This window comes from Anopheles merus, unplaced genomic scaffold, assembly GCF_017562075.2.
Source record: "Anopheles merus strain MAF unplaced genomic scaffold, AmerM5.1 LNR4000172, whole genome shotgun sequence".
Lineage (NCBI taxonomy): Eukaryota > Metazoa > Arthropoda > Insecta > Diptera > Culicidae > Anopheles > Anopheles merus.
Window position 1 is genome coordinate 9,678 of NW_024427752.1, and position 11,460 is coordinate 21,137.

The 11,460-nt window shown below is 46.9% G+C and overlaps 1 long non-coding RNA gene across 1 annotated transcript; it reads right to left on the bottom strand.

Annotated features, from left to right (window-relative positions):
• Positions 1 to 3,592: 3,592 nt before the first annotated feature.
• Positions 3,593 to 3,846, bottom strand: LOC121601766. The gene is made up of 2 exons (XR_006006184.1): positions 3,806 to 3,846; positions 3,593 to 3,740 (listed from the first exon to the last, which is right to left on the bottom strand). It is a non-coding gene; the product is annotated as an uncharacterized LOC121601766 (long non-coding RNA).
• Positions 3,847 to 11,460: the final 7,614 nt, after the last annotated feature.

Here is an 11,460-nt window from a genome sequence, read left to right on the forward strand (position 1 = left end):
CCCTGCGGTACATAATTGTAGACATTGTGGAGAGAGGCATCATTCTTTGTTTCATCGCGGTTCGACTGGCGCACCCGAAAGCCGAACGGAATCTAGTATGGCGGTGTCAGCCTCTCCCGGTCCTCACAAAGCCATAAATGAAACTGTCGTGCACAGCCAAAATGCCGCTGGAGACATCGAGATAAATGAACATGTTTTTCTTCTCACTGTGTGATTAGTTATTGTTGACGCATTTGGCCTGGAACATCCGGTTCGCGCTCTGCTGGATAGCGCGTCGCAGCCGAACTTAATGACCAAAAGGCTAGCATGTTTACTTCAACTACCACGAGAGAGAGCGAATGTAAAAATCAACGGTGCTGGCAGTTGTGCATCTCATGCTCGAGAAGCGGTCGTAACTGAAGTGGTGTCGAAGAAGCAACCATTTAGTTGCACAATGAAGTTTTTGTTGATGGACAAGTTAACTGCTAACCTTCCTGCTCAAGACGTATCTATCGCTGATTGGAAAATACCAAAAGGAATCGTGTTAGCAGATCCTCAATTCAATAAAGCGCAGCCAGTTGAGCTGATCATAGGGGCTAAACACTATTACTCTTTGTTCCCCTCCTCTGCGCGTTTGCAGTTATCTGATCAGCTTCCGTGGCTGATTGAGAGTGTATTTGGTTGGATCGTAGCCGGCTCAGCAACTGTGCAATTTCCTCCCCATTCTCCTGTGTCACAAGTATCTGCAGCCGTGTGTATGTTGTCGCTGGAAGAAAGTATGGAGCGGTTTTGGAAGATCGAATCGCTGCAAAATAAAGATGAATACTTTCCCGAAGAAAAGAGGTGTGAAGAGCTGTACCAGAAGACGACGGAGAGAAATGAAGAAGGTCGATATGTTGTACGCATCCCACGTCATCCTGACTTTGGACTGAGGCTTGGCGAATCTAAGTCAGGTGCACAGCGCCGATTTCACCTTTGAAAAGTTTGAACGCGATTCAAAGGTGAAGGAGGAGTATTGCGCGTTCATGAGAGAGTATCTGGATCTTGGGCACATGACTGTGTTACGTAAAGGAACGCCGGAACCTACAGAATGTTATTATTTACCACACCACCCAGTATTCAAAGAAACAAGTACCACGTCCAAAATACGAGTAGTATTTGATGGCTCGGCGAAAACCACAAGTGGCTTCTCTCTTAATGAATCTCTTTGCGTTGGTCCAGTGGTGCAAGATGATTTGCTGGATCAATTGTTGCGTTTTCGCACATACCGTGTTGCATTAGTTGGAGACATTGCCAAGATGTATAGGCAAGTGTTACTGCACCCTGATGATCGGGCTCTTGTACGCATTTTGTATAGATTCTCACCACAACACCCTTTGCAAGAATATGAGCTGAATACCGTAACGTATGGACTGGCTCCTTCTTCGTTTCTTGCGACACGAACGTTATTGCAATTGGCAGAGGATGAAGGTGCTGGCTACGCTCTTGCTGGATCCGCGCTGAAGAAGAATTTTTATGTCGACGATTTTATCGGTGGAGCGCAATCCATCGAAGCTGCCATCCAGTTGCGGAAAGAAATGAGCGTTCTACTGAGCAAAGGAAGTTTTAAGCTGCGAAAATGGACGTCCAATCGTCTAGAGGTGCTTGAGGGTTTGGATGATTCTCAAATCGGTACAAAATCATCGTTGTGTTTCGCTAAGCATGAGACGGTGAAAACCCTTGGCATCAGCTGGCAGCCTCAAGAAGATGTGTTGCAATTTGATTGCATGATACAACCAGACAGTGCAGTCGCAACAAAAAGGTCAGTACTTTCCACTATAGCTAAAGTGTATGACCCTTTAGGAATGATGGCTCCAATAATCATTCGCGCCAAAATCATCATGCAGGAGATGTGGGTGTCTTCGTGCGATTGGGACGATCCTTTGCCTGATAGTATTATTGCTAAATGGAAGCAGTCGAAAAGCAAAAAGGCATCGAAAAGCAAAGTAGCACCACTGAAGCGGTTATCCATCGCTCGACTTGAGCTGTGTGCCTGCGTCCTTGCTGCGCACTTCCATAACCGCATTAAGCGTGCTATCGACATGAGGATAGATGGATCGTGGTTTTGGACCGATTCGTCAATTTGTTTAAATTGGTTAAAGCTGCCGCCGAATACATGGAAGATATTTGTTGCCAATAGAGTTTCCGAGATACAGCATTTTACCGCCGGATGCAAATGGAAACACGTTGCTGGAATTGAGAACCCAGCTTGTGGTGTTTGGCAGCCCTGCAATTTAATCAGTGACGTGAAGGTTCAGACAGCTCCGACAACGTCAATCTGTTAAAGCGACAAACCGCATGAAGGTGAAATAAACGGGTATTAGACAGAAGACAACCAAACGGTGTGGTCATCATTTCTATATCACACAGCTGATTTAGTATCTCGTGGCATGTCAGTTGTTGATTTTAACGAGAGTCGATCGTGAAAACATGAGCCTTTGTGGCTCGCGCTCTCAGAGAAGTTTTGGCCCGTATCCGATCCTTCTGAAGGAGATGATGAAGAAAGAGAGCGCTGAAGGTGTTGCAGACATCAATTCATACGGCGCCGAGTTACAAATGGTTTTTCTTGCGTTGGTCATCGTATACTCGCCTTGTAAATGTTGTTGCTGATTGCTTACGAGTTGCCACGTACCTTCGGCAACTTGTTCAGCAAAAAAGGAGTAACAATTCTGCGACTATTTCGACGAATGAGGTGAATGAGGATGCAATCTCTGCAGAAGTGCTCACCGTTCAAGAGCGCGTAGAAGCCGTCAATGTTTTAGTTCTGTAATGTGTTCGGATGATAGTTACGGTCGCTATGTAATGTGATGAGCGTACATGCGGTACATACTGTACATCGATAAACGTCGCGGTAGGTCAGTTTTTACTGACATGAGCCAAGGTGGAATAGCACTTTGTTCGAAGCGGACTTTTCAACACTTGATCGTCCAGGCGATCATAGAAACCTTTAGGAGGTTTCCCTTATTGGAAACGTTGGAGTTTAGAAGCCTCACCTTGGGTAGGGGGACATAACTAAACTCTTGAAATAAGTTGGAAGGCGAAGTATTAGGAAGCGTAACGTCCTATCTTGGCAGTCCGAACGAATCTGACTTGCCACGGTCGGAATTGGTTTTATTTATACTCAATATGTTTCGTACATTTGGTTTTGGAATGTGTTTTTGTCCTAATTAAAGGTTATTGATATGAGGTGCAATTCATACATTTTATTGGATTGAGGTGTCTGTCAATTTGTGCCTATGGTGCGCTTTCAGTGTTTTTACAAAGGTTCTGGAAAGTTTCAACTGTTCTAGCCAAGGAACGAGTGCGTTGGTCGATCTTTGCCTACGCAGCGCTTTTAGCGTTAACCCGCTTGGCAAAATGTCGCGCGACATGCATGCTTGAAATCGATGCTTGTTAACATTTTATTTCAAGCATCGTGAGTGTCCCAACGTGAGCACTGAGCAAACCTCCCCTCATTCTCAATGCCGCGTTTTTGGTTAATCCTTACTCCCAGCCAGTTGCCCGTTCTTTCCTTCTCCTCAACGGACACACCATTCCCGCGAGCGTAGCCCGACCAAAAAATTCCAGGAAATTTCGACAGTAAGTGTGCAGTTTTTTATTCACAAAGCTATTTGAAAACATTTCAATACTTGATGGTGCGTGCTGGGCGAACAAAACGTTAGCTGCTTGCTCCACCGATGGTGCGTGCTGTTGAAAAAAAACATGCTGTTTGATGTGTTTGCCTGAGAAATGAAAGATAAATCGAGCATTAGAATGGTGAACAAAACTACTACTATTTAAAACTTACCGATCACGAAGATATTTTAAGTTAAACGGCGACTCTGTATGCCCGATCCATCTGCTTTGATCTGTTATCAGGAGCTTTGGTAATGAAATAGCTAGGTGTGATGGAAAATAATAGAAGATTAAACAAACATTAAAAGCAATACGATTGATAGAACACAAACATCATTAGGAAGATTCTTCTTCTTATGCATGCACTTACCCGTAGATCATGTAACAAAACAAACTGCATTTACGCCTGCGTTGACATCTTTCACGATTTACTTAATCACTTTTCTATTAACATTTCATAATTTTCACTGCATCTTCCGACACCGATCCTTCCCAAATGAATTTGCATTCGTTCTGGCAATGAGTTTCAAACGATCACAACACAGCGCGAGAGTGAAGAACACAAAGTAAATGGCACTATGTACAAGTGTTGATCATATGGTCAAAATAGAGCATAATGCAATTTATTTTACTTCAAATGAATTGATTTTATTCTGATTTACTTTTAAAATATTGTTATCAGCCTAGTTGTGAACGTTTAAATTATGATGAAGTGAAAACATCATTACCAGATAAATGAAACGACAATCGACGCATTTTGACCATATCGAATTATGATCGTCTTTACACATAGTGTCATCTCTTGCGCTTCAGGGTCTCACGCTCAGAGCAAAAATTCTCCCATCTTCGCAACGGTGGGAGCGATCGGCTGTGGAGGGCGGGAGGAGTGCGAGTGTGTGTCTCATGCACACAGCGAAATTTTGGTCAACACCTCGATGGTGGGAGCGTTTTTTCCATGGGATGGGGTAGTGGAGTGCGAGTCTGTTGCATGATTCCTTTAAAACTAAGGCCAGGGGTAGCGAGAGGCATCAAAATGAGTTACTCTTTGCCAAGCGGGAAGTTGCTATGCGTTCTCAGTTTGTCTATTTTGCTACAGTAACGCTTGAATTGCTTTGGTTGCGCGTTTCGGTTGTTTTCGATAAAAGTCTTTCAATTGTTTTTTCTATGAACGGTACGGTCTGGGTTTGTTGCTAAGGTGTAGATTGATTTGCTGATGTGTTATAATGAATGTGTTGCAGTGGTGTGATTTGGCTTTCCAAAGTGTGTTACAATGTGTCTATAGCTGATAGTGTGTATTATAATAAGTTCTGTATAGCAGATATGCTACACCTCCCCCCATTAATAGAATAACGCAATGAATTACAATGATTGCAGTTATTCTCCTGTGTACTTAATTAGTCTGTTTTTTGTGTACTGTAGAGGTTTTCTTTGTTGTATTGTTTTGTATTACGCAATTAGGCTCTTGGTCACTTACTACTGTGAAAGGTCCAATGTAGACTGGATCTAATTTTTTTCTGTTTTCATTTTCCAAATAAACCAGATCTCCTAGCTTTATAATAAGTGGTACTGTATCTTTATCTATGATTTGCTGTCTTTTATTCTTTGCTTTTACCAAATGTTCTCTAGCTATTTCGTTTGATTTTTGGAGTTTATATTTCATTTCAAATTAATATTGATCAATATTATAAACTGGTTCAATTTTTGTTTTGAATATATCTTGTGGTAAATTCGCTTTTCTACCAAATACCATTTCGTATAGTGTGTAGTTTGTGTCTGTATGTTCTGTTGTATTGTAAACAAATTCGTAAAATTTTGTCCAATCGTCCCAGTCATCATGATGCTCGTTTGTATAACTTCTTAGGTATTCGTTTAGACATCTATGATTTCTTTCTAATGATCCTATTGTCTGTGGGTGGTAAGCTGTGCTAAAGGTCTGTTTGATTTTTAAGATTTCTGAGATTTTGTGTAATATTTCATTGTTATATTCTTGTTGTCACATAGCGAACTGAACGACCTGTATTAAACCAGGAGGGTTAACGGACACGAAGCGCAATCCGATTAGGACGCGAAGTGACGAGGGAAAAGCTATAAAAAGAGCGCAGAATAAGATTTGCGCCCTTTTCAAACCACTCGCGGAATCTAGACAAATTTTTTGGCAAACTAAAATAAATCGTTTCGGCAAGAAATTATTCCGCGTTGGTTTCATTTTCCTACATTCCAAAACATTTGGTCTGACTTAAGTTGTTTAACGATTAAACGTATCGTATTTCGTTTCGCGGATCGAAAACAAGTAAATCGCGCGTTCGATTAAAAAGTGTCCGTGCCCGGTTAAGTGAAGAGTGCAATGGAGCAGCAGTCAGCGCGTCGTATGCCGAGCGGGGAACCAGCTACCCCAGGGGCGTATCAGCAGATGGAGCGCGAGAACGTTCCCAGCGGCCTCAGCGGAGCGTCCACCCCGAGACCATTGCGCGCGACTGCATTCCCGTCGGAAGTAACCAACGCAGGAGCCACTACCTCCTATGAGTGCGTTGAAAGTAAGGCGGCAAAAATGCATCGACACGATCTCATCCCGTCGGAAGAGAACACCCAGAGGCGCATTCTCGAAGCAGGAAGTAAGACCCCTCATACACTGGTGCGGAGTAAGGCGGGTGAGTTGAAAGGGTATGGCACGGAGAGCACGATACGAGATAATGAAGAGACGTGGTCAGCGTCGGAAGGGGATATGGAACGCGTCGAAGACGCTGCGATAGTAGGGGACAGACGACGCGTCGTGCGCGCCGCATCAGAAGGTGATATCGAACGCGTCGGGCGCGCCACGACGTCATGTGAAGAACGGCGTAGGAGGCGCCTTATTCTCGAACACGAGATGCGATTGCTCGACATTGAAGACGATCTAGGTGGCGAAAGGCCCGTCGAACAGCCTCTGGGAAACAGTGTACACGCCGTCCGGCGGGAGGCCGAGTGTGAAGAGTGGATCCGCGGTATGGAAAATTCCATGCAGCTGACTGCCCGCCAAAAATGTAGCCCTGTGGTGGGACAATTCTCGAAGGGCCATGACGGCAACTACGAGTGCAACACACGCACACTAAAGCACTCCGCAACACAAGGCACGCGCGGTGCCGTCTTCTAGGCCTTGAACCTCTTTCGGTTAGAAGACGCAATGCACAGTGCTCTTTCATCGCTGGATTGCTAAATGGCTCTATCGACTCATCGCCTTTGTTGCATCGAGTCGATATCTATGCACCATCCCGAACACTTAGGTCTAGAGAAACTCTACGGCTCGCTCAACCCCGTTCCAGTGCTGGTCGGTCTGACCCTATGTTCCGCATGTCGGCTGTCTTCAACACTGTCTCGGATTGCTTCGACTTCGATATCTCAACTCAGTGCTTCAAGGAACGTCTCCGGCTTTTGCCGTGGCCGCAGTGAATTGCGATGTAAATCTTATTTTTGCTATGTATTTTTTTTTTTCTCAATTGAACTGTTACATCTTAATTAGGCCATACGGCCCGTTGAAGATTAAATAAATAATAATAATAAAAGATGGCCATGCGACGTATGAAGCACCCGTACAGCAACAAGGATACGCGACACAATCGAAATACGACTGCGGACGAGTGACACAATTGGATTACGCGGCACAACCGGACTACGCGGTGCAGTCTAGACTCCGGAAACAGGAAGGATATGCGACCCATCCAGAAAACGCACTGCACTACGAGCATACGGCGCGCCATGCACACACTCCACACACGGGTTACGTTCGTACGACACACGGGGAACAGCGCAACACACACGTTTCACACGAGGGCTACGGCCACACAATGCACGGTACACAGTACAACACTCGGCCACTAATACACAGCACTACTCTGAGCCAAAGCCAGATAGCGGCCCGCCAGCCGGTACCGAAGGACTTACCAATATTCTCCGGAGTTGTGGATGACTGGCTAGTCTTTATAACGGCCTTTGACCGCACAACAGCCTCTTGTGGTTACACGGACGATGAAAATGTTACTCGTCTGCTACACGCACTAAAAGGTCCTGCACTCGACGCAGTAGGGCATCTGTTGTCCTTCCCAGACGGGTTGAATGAGGCGATTGAGACGCTACGTTCACTTTACGGTAGGCCTGATTTGATCGTGGAATCCATGATCCGCAAGATCAGAGGAATGGCGGCTCCCAAGGTCGAGGACCTCTCCACTGTAGTGCAGTTCGGTTTCGCGGTGAAGCGTTTGGTTGGAGCGGTAAATGCGTCCGGGTTATTGGCCTATATGTATGACGTGACCTTGCTGAAGGAGCTGGTAAGGAAGCTGCCCCCCGTCCTATGCATCGACTGGGCACGAACAAGAAAAACGATGCAGGAGGTGACGATGATTGAATTCGGAACTTGGATAAGTGAGTTAGCCAGTGATCTATGTGATGTCATCGATATGACGCCATCCCCGGAAGTGCAAAACGTAGCGCGGCGACAGCCGGAAACAGCACTAAACCAACATCGGTACCAGCAGCAGCTTCAGCCCCGTCGTAGTCACCCCCAGCGGTTCCAACCAGCGAGACCCGACCAACAGCGACCGTACAGTACAGGCCGGGTTCACCCTACCTACTGCAACGCGACGGTTCTACACGAGGAAAGTGATGGTGTTTTGGACCCGATGAGTCAAATACGAGTGCCGACGACAGCTTGTGCAGTATGTGGTAAGAGCTGCGGATCCTTAGACCAGTGCGCGAAATTCCTCAACACCACTGTGGCTGCAAGAAGAGCCTTCGTAAATGAACGAAGAATGTGCAGGAAGTGTCTTGGTTATCATGGAGGCAGATGCAGAGCAGCACCGTGTGGCGTTAACGGCTGTAGCGTACAACACTACGAGCTACTCCACGCAAATGATGAACTTCCAGCTAGCACAATCTCGCGGGATTCCTTAGGTAACAATTCGGGGACCGGGACGGGAAACGTTTTCGCACATACAGGAGCAAACGATGGTGCTTTGCTGAAGTACGTGCCCATATCTCTCCACGGACCTGCTGGGCGCGTAGACACGTACGCGTTCCTCGACGACGGCTCTACATCAACTTTCATGGACCATAGGTTATTAGCAGAGCTGGGTTTATCAGGAACCCCACACCCTCTGTGCCTGCAATGGACTGGAGACATAAGAAGAGAAGAGAACGAGTCAGTAAAGCTGTCGGTATGCGTATCCGCTCCCCACGAGACATCTACCGTGCACGATATGTCGGAAGTGCACACCGTTAAAGAGCCAGCGCTTCCAAAACAAACGATGCACATGACTCGTCTGGCTGTAAACTACGCTCACCTGAGAGGTCTACCGGTGGACTTTTATGAAGAGGCCATGCCACGAGTTTTAATTGGCGTGGACAATTGCAGATTGAGCCAGCCACTGAAGAGCGTAGAGGGTAAATGCGACGAGCCGGTCGCCTCGAAGACACGCTTGGGTTGGGTCGTTTATGGCCTTTGCACCAAAGTAAGATTCACTCCCGAGTCACAACGTAGCCTTCTTCACGTATGTTCCTACGATGGCTCGCCTGATGATCGACTCACAGCTGCGGTGAAGGAGTATTTTAAACTCGAATCGATCGGCATCAGCACATCGACCAGCAGCCTGCAATCTAAAGACAACGAGCGCGCTTTGGCCATATTGGAACGAGAAACAAAGCTAATAGACGGAAGCTACGAAACGGGACTCATATGGCGCCGTGACGATCCAGATCTACCTTGTAACAAGGCTGCGGCCACAAAACGGTACGTATGTCTAAAACAAAAAATGAGTAAAGATCCTGTTCTATCCAAAGCTATCCAGGAGAAGATGCAAGAATACTTAGCTAAAGGTTATATCAGGAAGCTTGCAGACACCACCTCGATCGTACGGCAGAAGATTGGTACCTTCCAATCTTTCCGGTAACCAATCCGAACAAACCCGGGAAAATCCGTATGGTTTTCGACGCAGCGGCCAAGGTGAACGGAGTAAGCTTGAATTCCAGACTTCTTCCTGGACCCGACATGCTTGCTGGACTCGTGTCAGTGCTGATGAAGTTCAGAGAGAACCGTGTGGCGATTGTCGGCGACATACGCGAAATGTTCCACCAGGTGGCCATCAAGGAAACGGATCAACGAAGCCAAATGATCCTGTAGGACGGCGAAGACCCCGATGCTGGACCGGCAATTTACGTCGTGACCGTGATGACGTTCGGAGCAGCGTGTTCACCTAGTAGTGCACAATACGTAAAAAACGTGAACGCAGGACGATTTGCAACAGAATACCCCAGGGCAGTCCAGTGCATAGTACTTGAACACTACGTCGATGATATGCTAGCCAGCGTTGAGATGGAAGAGGAAGCTAAAGATCTGGCCGACGCGGTCCGTTACATCCACGCGTGCGGTGGTTTCGAAATCAGAAACTGGGTTTCGAACTCTCGGGCCGTCATGCAACACCTGCAAGAGGATACAAAGGGAAAAAATATTAGTGCGAACTATGGTCTATCCACCGAAAAGGTGTTGGGAATGTGGTGGAACACATCATCGGACACGTTCACATTCCGCTTATCCACGAGGCATGATCAAGAGCTTTTATCTGGGAGAAAGCCAGGAACGAAACGTGAAATACTACGGACACTTATGAGCGTTTACGACCCTCTCGGACTACTCGGGCATTTTCTAATGTATTTAAAGACTTTGCTGCAGGAAGTTTGGCACGGAGGCACCGGTTGGGACCAAGAGTTAAGCGACCAGACGGCAGGGAAATGGACGGACTGGTTACACGTGCTTCCCGATGTCGAACAGGTGACTATACCCCGATGCTATCGATGTATATCCTCCACAGATGCCAACGTTGAGCTGCACGTCTTTTGTGATGCGAGTGAGAAGGGTATGGCTGCAGTTGCTTACTTCCGTTTCAAGGAAGGAAGGGATATGCATATCGAATGCGCTCTGGTAGGATCGAAAACGCGCGTGGCGCCGCTTAAATTTTTATCCATCCCCAGACTGGAGCTGCAGGCCGCGGTCATCGGTACAAGGCTAGCGAAAACCATATCGCAAAATCATCGACTGTCGATCGGACGAACCATCTTCTGGATCGACTCTAAGAACGTCCTGAGTTGGCTTAACTCGACCACAGGCGCTATAACCAATTTGTAGCATTCCGTATAGGAGAGCTGCTAGAAGGAACCAATCTGGATCAATGGCGATGGGTCCCAACCAAGCTGAACGTAGCAGACGAGGGCACAAAATGGAGCAAACGACCAGACCTGTCAGCTCAAGGGCGGTGGTTCCGTGGGCCGTCGTTCCTTTGGGAGCTGGAAAGCGCCTGGCCGAATCAAGAAGGGGTACCACAACGTACCAGTGAAGAGCTGCGGAAAGGAATGAACCATCACCTAGCAGAGAGGCCGCTAATTCATTTGGAACGGTTTTCCAGATGGAACCGAGCGCTGAGGGCTATGGGGTTTGTGACGCGCTTCATAACAAACATGCGTCATCTAGTGAAGAAGGAGCTGAAAGTGAACGGGCCGCTGACGCAGGACGAGCTAGCGGAGGCGGAGCGTATATTAATACGATTCATACAGCAGAAGGCGTATCGTAGTGAGATGCAACAGCTGAAAAATCGGGAGCTGATAAAGCATCCGTGGAAGAAGAGGATCGACAAAGGCAGCAGTCTTTACAAACTGCTCAGAATGCTTTCTCGTTCACAGGTATAGACTACTTCGGGCCCTTTCTAGTCGCCGTCAGACGACGGGTAGAAAAACGATGGGGCGTCATATTTACCTGCCTTACGAGTCGGGCGGTCCATCTGGAAATAGCGGCATCCCTTAACACCG